The sequence below is a fragment of the Helianthus annuus genome, chromosome 12, assembly GCF_002127325.2.
Source record: "Helianthus annuus cultivar XRQ/B chromosome 12, HanXRQr2.0-SUNRISE, whole genome shotgun sequence".
Taxonomy (NCBI): Eukaryota; Viridiplantae; Streptophyta; class Magnoliopsida; order Asterales; family Asteraceae; genus Helianthus; species Helianthus annuus.
Genome location: NC_035444.2, coordinates 146202058 through 146212040, shown reverse-complemented (window position 1 = coordinate 146212040; position 9983 = coordinate 146202058). Strand labels below are relative to the sequence as shown.

Sequence of the window (9983 nt, the reverse complement as noted above, 5' to 3'; positions counted from 1 at the left end):
ACTAAAAAAGCGTTCTAACATCTCAAATAAGATTATGAAACCAATTATATGGTCGCGTAATATGTCTTTGAACAACCAAAATAGTGTCCTAATAAAAACATATCAGGACACTTTTACGATTTTCTCATATGTGCTTACATACTTTTAATCTTTTGATACACTTACAAGCGTCCTTAGAAATTAATTGATAGCACCCTTATGATGTAACATTATAGCTAATTTAGTACCAAGAAAAGGGTCCTAATATATCAAATAAGATTATGAAACAAATTTTATGATCGCATAATATGTCTATAGACAAATTAAATAGAGTCCTAAAAAGAACATATTAGGACACTTTTACAATGTTCTAATATGTGATTACCTACTTTTAATCTTTTGATACACATACAAGCGTCCTTAAAATTTAATTTATAGGACTCTTATGATGTAACGTTATAGCTACTTTAATATCAAGAAAATGGTCCTAATATCCCAAATAAGATTATAAAACCAATTTTATAAACAGACATCAACATATAACATCCTAATAGTTATTGTATAACATCAACTAATGAAAGAAATAAAATTTCATTACATTTCAAATAAGCATGTTCATAACAAAAACACTAACCATAAATAAGTTATAACATTATCTATCATAAAGTCTTAACATTTAACAAAGAAATTAAAAGGAATTAAAGAAATAAGAAGCATAAATCTTGGGTCATCATGTGTCCTCAATCCTCATGGACTACCTACAAATAAACTATCCATGTATAAGCATTAAATTCCATTATATTAAAATTATTTGTATCACAAGTTTAATAAATACATACCGAGATGAATGGATAGGGCCATGCGATGGATGCACCAATACAATCTTGAATTGTAGAAAATAAACCATATAGTCTTACCAAGTTTTCATCTTTTTTTATTGGTATTTGAACGTTTACTCACACCATTCTGGTCTAATCTTTGTACCACCAACTAGATCATTTGGGTCCAAGCTCTAGACCCTTACTCTTGCTACAGTCTCGGTAGAGTTTAGAATGCTTTTGAGAAAAACTTCATCTCCGATATAGAATTTAGTTTTCAACAAATATTTATTAAACTCTAGTCATAATAGTGCAAAAAATCATTTTACAAAAAGAATTAATAAAGTTTTACACTAGCAGGCCAATATTTTTATAGAAAAACTAAGGAAAATTGGTTTTTAATAATCCCACGTTTACAATCTTGTACACAATAATCCCACCTTTACTCTTGGTACATAATAATTCCACGTTTTTAAAATATTTTCCCAATGTCACATTTAACTTAAAACCAACCATTGTTAGTGCATCAACAGATTCATAGAATCATATTTACAAAAAGGCATGGATTAATCAAGTTTTGTAATGCTGCTTGCTTTTAGATAAACATTTAGGAATCATAAACAATTAAATCTGCACTAAATTTTCTAGGTTGGCACCAAATAAAACAATTATTGGGACATAAAAGTAAACCTTAGAAGAATAAATCATCAAAAGCTTCTATCACTCAACTCCACCTGCTCAGATTTACAACTTGAATTCATCAAAAGATGAAAATATTTAAACGATTTGGCTCAAATTAACACAAGTCAATCCAGGGGGCGTCTTATTAAAAGTTATCGATTAACATAAACATCATTTAATTTGTCAACAGACATTAACAATGGCGAAGGATTTCAATAAAAATGACTTGTGCTTTTTATTGTCTACTGATATTGCCTAAAGAAACCCATACAATTTAATCAATAAACAACTAACTAAGAACAAGTGGACTTATTTCAAAACATCATGTCGAATCTATTGAAGCGATATAACTATTTCTTGGCATGGAATTTCATTGTTTGCAATGAAAAGAAAATGTATTATTTACCTTTAAGTTTCTCTGTTGGATTCCGGTCAGAATCTTGTTGACAAATACATCTACTCCACCCTTTCATAGAATTACATTCATTCTAAGATTAAATATCGCGTTAGAAACCAAAAATAGAACTAGAAACATATGGTCTGCTAACAAACAACAGTTACATGAATGAATGGCAAAAAAACATCTAATAAACTATGGCTACTTTATAAGTTGCATAGGGTGGCTGTGAGGCAACCGCCTCTCCCTCTTTTAAATGGTTACCTCCATCCAACAAGGCCATAATTATGGGTGAAGGAACTGGTTGAAATCTAGTAGCATAGATTGGGTTCAACGATGCCAATAACTTTTGTATGGGGTAACGGAGACTGTAGCTATAATTTAGGCTTTAGATTAACAGAATCAAAATATATTTACCTTTACTCTGAGAATGACGAATTGAGAAAACTAAAATCAATTTACAGCAATCAAAGATGAGTACCTGCAATTTAGGCTTTAAATTAGAATAAACAACACGATTTGGGGATGAAGTGTCATTTAAATTTCAGCAATAACTAAAAAAACCCTAAAATCTTCCAGCAAACAACTTTAATCAATACCGAGGCTTCAATTACAATTCAACAAATCATAATGAAGATGCTAGCAAACAAAATTGCATAAAAAAGATAAGTATATATCTGACCTCCACTTGACGGAACGGATCTTAATGTGGTTGAACTAAGTGGCAACTTTGCGAACAAGACGTCCATCTTCGCATGTGGGTTCTCCGTCTTCACTACGGGTCTGTGGCAAAGATTCCGTCGGAGAAGCCTTCGCAATTATCACTAGAGAGATGTCAAATATGGGGGCACACTTAGGGTTTAGAATGTGAATAGTTTTGGAGGAAACTGAATATTAGGGGAGAAGGTTTAGCGGGCATGGGGAAACTATAAAATTTTGAGATTGAATTTAACTTTTTCCTTTTAACGTATAAGATAATAAATTTTTAGGTAAAAATATAAAAGAAAAAAAAAGAAAAAAAAAACTATATAAAGTATACAATATTTTTAAAATTGTATTATATTTAACTTTTACTTTTTTTATCTCGTATGAATTTCACTAAAAATAGGTCATTTGTGTAATACCATTATATGTTGAACAAGAAAGAAATCAGAGCTTTTTCTTTTGAAAAGCAAGACCATTCTATTAGACAATGTGTAGTGGTGGGTGAACTCAAGTCTTTTTCTTTGGCATGATCTAACATGTGGTAGTCTAGTCAGCGAAGAGGCATTACCAGACTTGAAGTTAAAATGGGTATAGTGGTATAATGCCCCATGTAGTGATTACCCAAATTATTATTATTATTATTATTATTATTATTATTATTATTATTATTATTTGTTGATTTTCTTTCGGTTATCTTTTAGTGTTTTTTTCTACATTTTTTTCTCAGCGGTTTTGTGCGCAACGCGCACGGAAGTATAGAAGTAGTTTTTAATATATACCAAAAGATAGATAGATTAACAAATTCTCTCTAAAACTAGTTTCTCCTCCTAGTTTTTAATATAATAAAGATAAAAAAAAGATTAATAATTTATTCGTAAAACTATTTTTCCCTCCCAATTTTCCTTCAACCAGTATTTCCCTCCTTAATAATCAAAATTTCCCTCTCACTCCCTAAAAAAATTTAGAAACCTACCATCACCAATCATCATAAGTTTCAGCAGGGAATTTGAGATAAAAGTAATTAAGTAAAAACATTAAAGTATAAAATAGAAAGACCTATATATAATTTTTTTCACAATGGTAAAATTATTTGATAAACTCTTTTGAAAAAAAAAAGATTGTGATGACTGTTATGAATGTATCCATTATGTGGTGACTATCCACATCTATAACTCCTATCCCTTTATGTAGGATCGTGTTTCGACCTGAATGAGTCGTTCAGAAGAGCTCTTGTATGTTTCAGAGGCGGAATACTAAGAAACACATTTCAAAACAGCTTAAATACACTTTAAATCTCTTTTCTATTGATATAACAGTAATTACAGTCAGAGAAACAACCGGCAGCACTTCGGTATCAAGTTTCTCAATCGTTACAAATGAAACCGTTTGAGAGCCTATATATACTAGTCCCTGACCGTTTGAAACATGCTTCAAACGGCCAGCCTTCAAACGGCCAAGATACAAACGGACACGTCTTCAAACGGACAGGCTCCTTTCAAACGGCCAGCTATCCTTTTCTTGATTTCTTGCTTGATCAGATCTGCAACAAACTCGAGACTCGACATAAGACGAAGACGACAGATGACTGCACCAACAGACTCCCCCTCAGATGTTGACGAGTCTTAAAGGTCGAGTCTTTTTCAATCTTCAGTCTTTATCAGTCCTCTGAACTTCTCTCTCTCTCTATCTTCAGTCTCCCCCTCTCGATTTGCTGGTATTTCTTTGATCTTCAGCAATATCTTCAGGATCGTTGTCTGGCTTCTCAAAATTTGATTTTCAGAATCGAAACTTGGCTTTCTTCAATGAATATTGTAACCTGGCTTTCTATCTTTAGATCCAAGATCAAAACCTGGCAATTACTTAACCCGGAAATAAATTTTCTAATTTTAACAATTTTGCAACACTAATTTTCTCTCAAATCATTCACATATGATGAACCATTTGTTGATTTAAAAATTATATATTGACAATTAGAAGCACTCCCCCTCACAACAATGTCATCATGTTTAGCACTCGTAATTTTGATAATCAGCTTTCCAACATCAGTTTGTCGAAAATCTTTTTGAATTTTTTTTCAAAATTTATGCTAAAACACACACAAAATCTTTTTGTATTTTTCAATGTAAAGAAATGAAATGCAGACAATGAAATATTTACAAACAGATTTTTGTGAGTTCGTGTAAGAGGATCATATCAGTTTATGAGACATGTTACTAACACCGTTAAGCTGATTTCATTTTCAGTTCTAAACAATTTACCTAGATTGTCAGTATATCGGTCCACTGAAATTTTCACACAAAGTTCAACTAATCCGAGATACGATATTAATGTTTTACGAACTTAAACTTATCAGTGTGTCCCACTACTTGAATATACTCCCGTATCCAGATCCCAATATTCAGTCTTACAGGTGAGTATACCACAGCTGATATCTGTATAGGGGTTAGATGCGAGGGCCGTGAGAGCTCAGGTCGATACTTCCGTATACGCAGAGAGATGACGGCTTCGACTTTTGGTGTGTCCCCTTTAGAGGATCTTTTAATTTCAACAGCAGCGACTATCAATTTTATTGTTTCATCAGCATGCTGAGGGCGATGCTTTTTCAAGCTTTGCGGAAAGTATTATCCGGGGACTAGGTCAGTACTTCCATACAGCAGAAGTCCCGGGATAATACCCCAGATATCACTGAGCATAAAGACCTAGTATCTCAGAATAAGGGACCTTTCAAACAAGATTTCAGGGGTTACCTATATATCCAAGTTTGTGTTAACCCACAGAACAAGCAAGTTTGAAATTTAGTTTATATCTCGTCACAATTTAGTGAATGTGTAAAAACCTACTGGCACATCCTCAGTAAGATTGTTTATCACATTATATCTTTACATTTCTTTAGCATGTTGTGACAGCCTACTAATGTACTATCATTTCCTCTTTTCACAACGAAACTCATTTTTGAATTTTATCATGTTTTTGGCTTTTTCAAATTTTCAAATGTTTTTGGATTTTCAGAAATTTCCCTACTCCCCCTAAAATGCAAACACATTTCAAAGAAAATTTGAAAACTTCTAGACTCTTGACCCACTAGAAACATGAAAAGTAAAACAAACTGTACAGAAACTTGACAACTGACATCGAATCACATCAAATCGCCATTCGCTAGGCATAAACAATCTGAACTCCCCCTTTCAACAAACCATTTTCTCATTTAGATCTCAAAACACTTAAGTTTGTTTTAATCGAAATGACTTTTCCGGAAAATGGGTTTGTGTTTACCACTTTTAAGTTTACCACTTATGAATCATGGGGATATGGTTCATCATCTTGTTTATCAATCTCATATGAATAATAAATCAAGTACAACTTAATGTCCCTGATTTATCATTTGCAGTTCAGAATCACTGTACCACTAGTAAATGTAAATTCTTCAAGGTATAACCACAAATACCACTTGTAAGTAAACCCAAAGAATATCACTTGTAGATTTTCCTGTAGGAATGAAACATCTACAGAAACCTCTTTACCACTTGTAAGATTAGTCAGAAAGATGCCGATTCCTGCTTCTCAATTACCAACCTGGAAGCTCCGGTGTAGTCCTTCAACCTGTAAAATTCAAACACTATTCAACATCTTTCAAACAAGCTTTTCAAACACTAGAATGATGCCGATTCCTGATCCACGATATAAACTTGGGATCTCCGGCGTAGTCCTAAGACTATTATGTGAAGCAAACTTCCATCCAAGTCTTCTCAGACTTGATGGATTTCAACTCTTGAGCAGTAGGGTTGTATGTTGCCTTTTTTGTTGCGTAAAAATCTTTTACCCCCTTAGCTCTCCCACTCAACATTTTCCCAAAAATCTTTTTAACATTCCCGTTGAATGTTTTCTCGACATCAAATTCTTTTTCTTCATTGTAAAACTGATTTGAAATTTCTGTTTTACCTACTTTCTTTTTAATCTCCTCAAATTTCAGTGATGGAAAATCATCATCAGTCACTGAAATTTTCTTCTCAACTTGTGGCTCTTCTGGCTTTGTGGAACCAGATTCATTGCCGACATTCGCATCACATTTCTTAGCAACCCACACTTGGTTGTCTTTTCCTTTCTTTTCATACCTCTTTTTTGTAGAACATTCACCAACCTCAAAAGTTGAATTTTCAAAAACTTTAAGTTTTTCTGTTGGTGGTTCAGTATCAACAACTTTTTCTTTTAGTTTCTGAGAAACTTCCTGTTTCGTTTTAATATTTTTCGGGCAATTCCATGCAATATGACCAGCTTCATTGCATTTGAAACAAGTTCGAGTTTCTCTCGGATGAAATACTCCAGTACCATTCCTTCTCTTCTCAGCAAGAAACTATTGATTCGATTGTCTCCAGAATGGTTTCTGCTGTTCATCTTCCGAGCTTCCACCTGACACAAATTCAGTTTTGATTTTAGAATTTTTCATATTTTTATCATTTTCTGGTGGAACATAACCTAAACCTTTCTTTTTGTAGCTACGATTTTGGTTAGGTTTCTTTTGAAAACCAGAACCAGAATTGTAACCCTTTTTCTTATTTAAACGTTGTTGAACTCTAGAAGTATATTTTTTAGGTTTTTCAAAATTTTTCAAAACTTTTAATTCAGGAATATTAATCTCTATGAGTTTGAAAGTTTTGTTAATCAATTCTGTTTTAATACTCATAATTGGAAACTCTTTGTTGTAATATAATTTGTCAGAACCATTCAAAGTATAAACAACTTCGAATGTTTCATCATTCAAATCTGCTTTAGATAACAAAAATTCTTTACTATAAGACCGTTTAACCGACGAATTTTCCATGTTGACTGACGAATTTGACTTTCCAAACCCAGATTTTGACTCAGACTCCTCATCAGTATCCAACACCTGATCGACCACCTTTTTAATTAACTTGGACTCATGATCAGTATCGGATGAGGTAAACGTGACATCAATGTTGTCTGGTAAAACGTCAGTTGTATCGATTTTAAGCTTTATATTGACTGCTTTCTCAAGTTGCTCCTCGTTTGGTTTCCTAGGAGAATACCCATCCCAAATCGAAGGCGGACACTTGTTATAGCTAACAGTCGATTTCTTACCACAATATTTCTTCTTCTTTTGCTTCTCGTCTTGAAAAGCTTCCATACCTGCAATAGTTGGATAAACACGATCAATGAGATAATCAGAGGTAGAATAGCTTAACAATAATCGCCTAATTCTCTCATTTTCAATCTTTTCAGTTTCCAACTCTTGCTTCCATTTTGCATTCTCTTCAATGTAGAAATTTATCGCATTTTGTTTTGACATCAAAGTTGCATTCATCATTCTTTACACTCTCACATGAACTTTGTAAACTTTCATCTGAACCCTCTGAAATTTCTCCAGATCTTTCTGAAAGTTCATCAGTACTTTCTGAATTTTCATCAGATGTAACAGACTTTTCATCTTCACTAGACACATTTATCCCAATCGATTTCATCCAAGTAGCAAACATGTCTGGCTCTCGGACGATCTTGGCAATGAAAGCTTTAAATTCTCCCTTTTCATCTACAAACATATCCCAACTAAAAGTTTCTGGTAGTTTCTCATCATCTTGATCAATAATGCGTGCTGCTTTGCCTTCAGATGATATGTAATCACTCCAGCTGAAATCTACCAAACATTGGGATCTTCAATCTTTCTCCCATGAGCCGTCTGCGGTTCTTGAGGTTGACCAACTTGTTGATAGATAGCTTTGCGGTAGTAGTCATCTTTTCCGAATGGATTCTGTGCTCCGCTAGCTTCTCTTCCTTTGCACTCCCGTTTGAAATGGCCCTTCTCCCTGCATCGAAAACAAGTAACTTTAGATTTATCAAAACCTAAAGTAGATACATGAGCATCAAGAAAGTCATTTCTCCCGGTGATGGTTTTGAACTTTTCAGCCCGTCGAAGAACACTTGCAAGACACCATTTGATATCCATGAGTTCCATCTCTTCCGCGTCTATTTGATCATAATCCTCTTTGGTGAGCATAGGATTCCCGATCCGACCAGCAACCAGACCTTCATAGGATAACAGAACAGAACCCAGAAGTGCCATGTGGTCTTTCGCAGTGTCTTCAGAGAAGCTTTGACCTTCTGGAAGGTTAAGAGCTATGTTGCATTGAATCACGTATCCATTTCCAGTTTTAGTACTCTGAGACTGAAAGCTTGTGTTTGTCTCTTTTGGATTGATACTCGGAAATGATGAAAACCCGATGCTACTTTTGTTAGAACCGTGATCAGCTTTGTCTGATGAATCTCCAGCACTGAATGCAGTTTGAATTTTCGGACTTTTCTCAGCTTCAGGAACTGTAATACTACCTTTGTAGTACATTTTCACATCCTGTTGACCACTTGGACTATTCATCCTAGCGATCTTCTGCTGTTCTAGATCATGACTCTCAATTTTCTCGATAAACTGTGAAATTGTCAGCCCATCATAAACACCTGTGTTTTTCAATATCATCAAATACGTGCCCCACTCCTTCTGAGGTAACGCATCAGCTAACTTGTCCACCCACTCCTCACGATCTTTCCTAATACTTAACATCGACATCGATCGAACTAGGTGACAATATCTTTCAATCAGCTTCTTTGTATCTTCTCCAGGTAAGCTGCTAAATAGATCAAATTCTTTCTTTAGCAACGCCTTCTTGCTTTTAATCATATTCTCACTACCTTCAAACTTGACTTTAAGTGCATCCCAAATTGATTTTGCAGTTTTGTCATGCTGAAGTAGAATAAAGATGTCTTCCTTGATAGCTTGTTGAAGCAGACTGGTCATCATCTTTTCTGCTTTGTACATAGCACGTTCTTGATCCGTGAATTCTGATAACTCTTTGGTAACATGTAATTCAGTTTCAGGCAACACATATTTCTTCAATATGCACTCCCACGATCTAAGATGATTTGCCTGAACCCAGTTTTCGAATCTATCTTTCCACCCATAATATTCTTCGATACTCATCAATCTCGGGGGCTTTTGGGTGGTTCCCGTTTCATTCTCTGAGTTCATTGCCTGAGCAATCGCGGCTGGAGTAGACGGTGTTGCGAAAGCGTTGTAAAACTCGGTACTCATGTTTCACAAACTAAACAACTTTCAAACGAACTACACAGTTCAAACGGTGGTTGATTCAAACGGACGACTTTCAAACGACAGGATGCTTTCAAACGACAGAAAGTATATTTCAAACGACTGGAAGTGATTTCAAACGATCGGATCACTTTCAAACGAACGGTTCAAACGTGAACTTTCAAACGACCAAAAGCTGATTTCAAACGATAGGACAACAAATTCAAACGATGGAAACTGTTTTCAAGCGATCAGTTCAAACGATGGACCCAGTTTCAAACGGAAAGTCTCATGACGTCATCATTTTGTCGAA

The 9983-nt window shown here is 34.5% G+C and overlaps 1 long non-coding RNA gene across 2 annotated transcripts; it reads right to left on the bottom strand.

The window, feature by feature from the left end:
• Positions 1 to 557: 557 nt before the first annotated feature.
• LOC110884200 lies at positions 558 to 2812 on the bottom strand. Of its 2 annotated transcripts, none has more exons than XR_002560985.2 (3): positions 2558 to 2812; positions 819 to 2356; positions 558 to 737 (listed from the first exon to the last, which is right to left on the bottom strand). It is a non-coding gene; the product is annotated as an uncharacterized LOC110884200 (long non-coding RNA). The 2 variants fall into 2 exon arrangements; XR_004875062.1 differs by having other exon boundaries at positions 596 to 748.
• Between the last annotated feature and the right edge of the window lie 7171 nt (positions 2813 to 9983).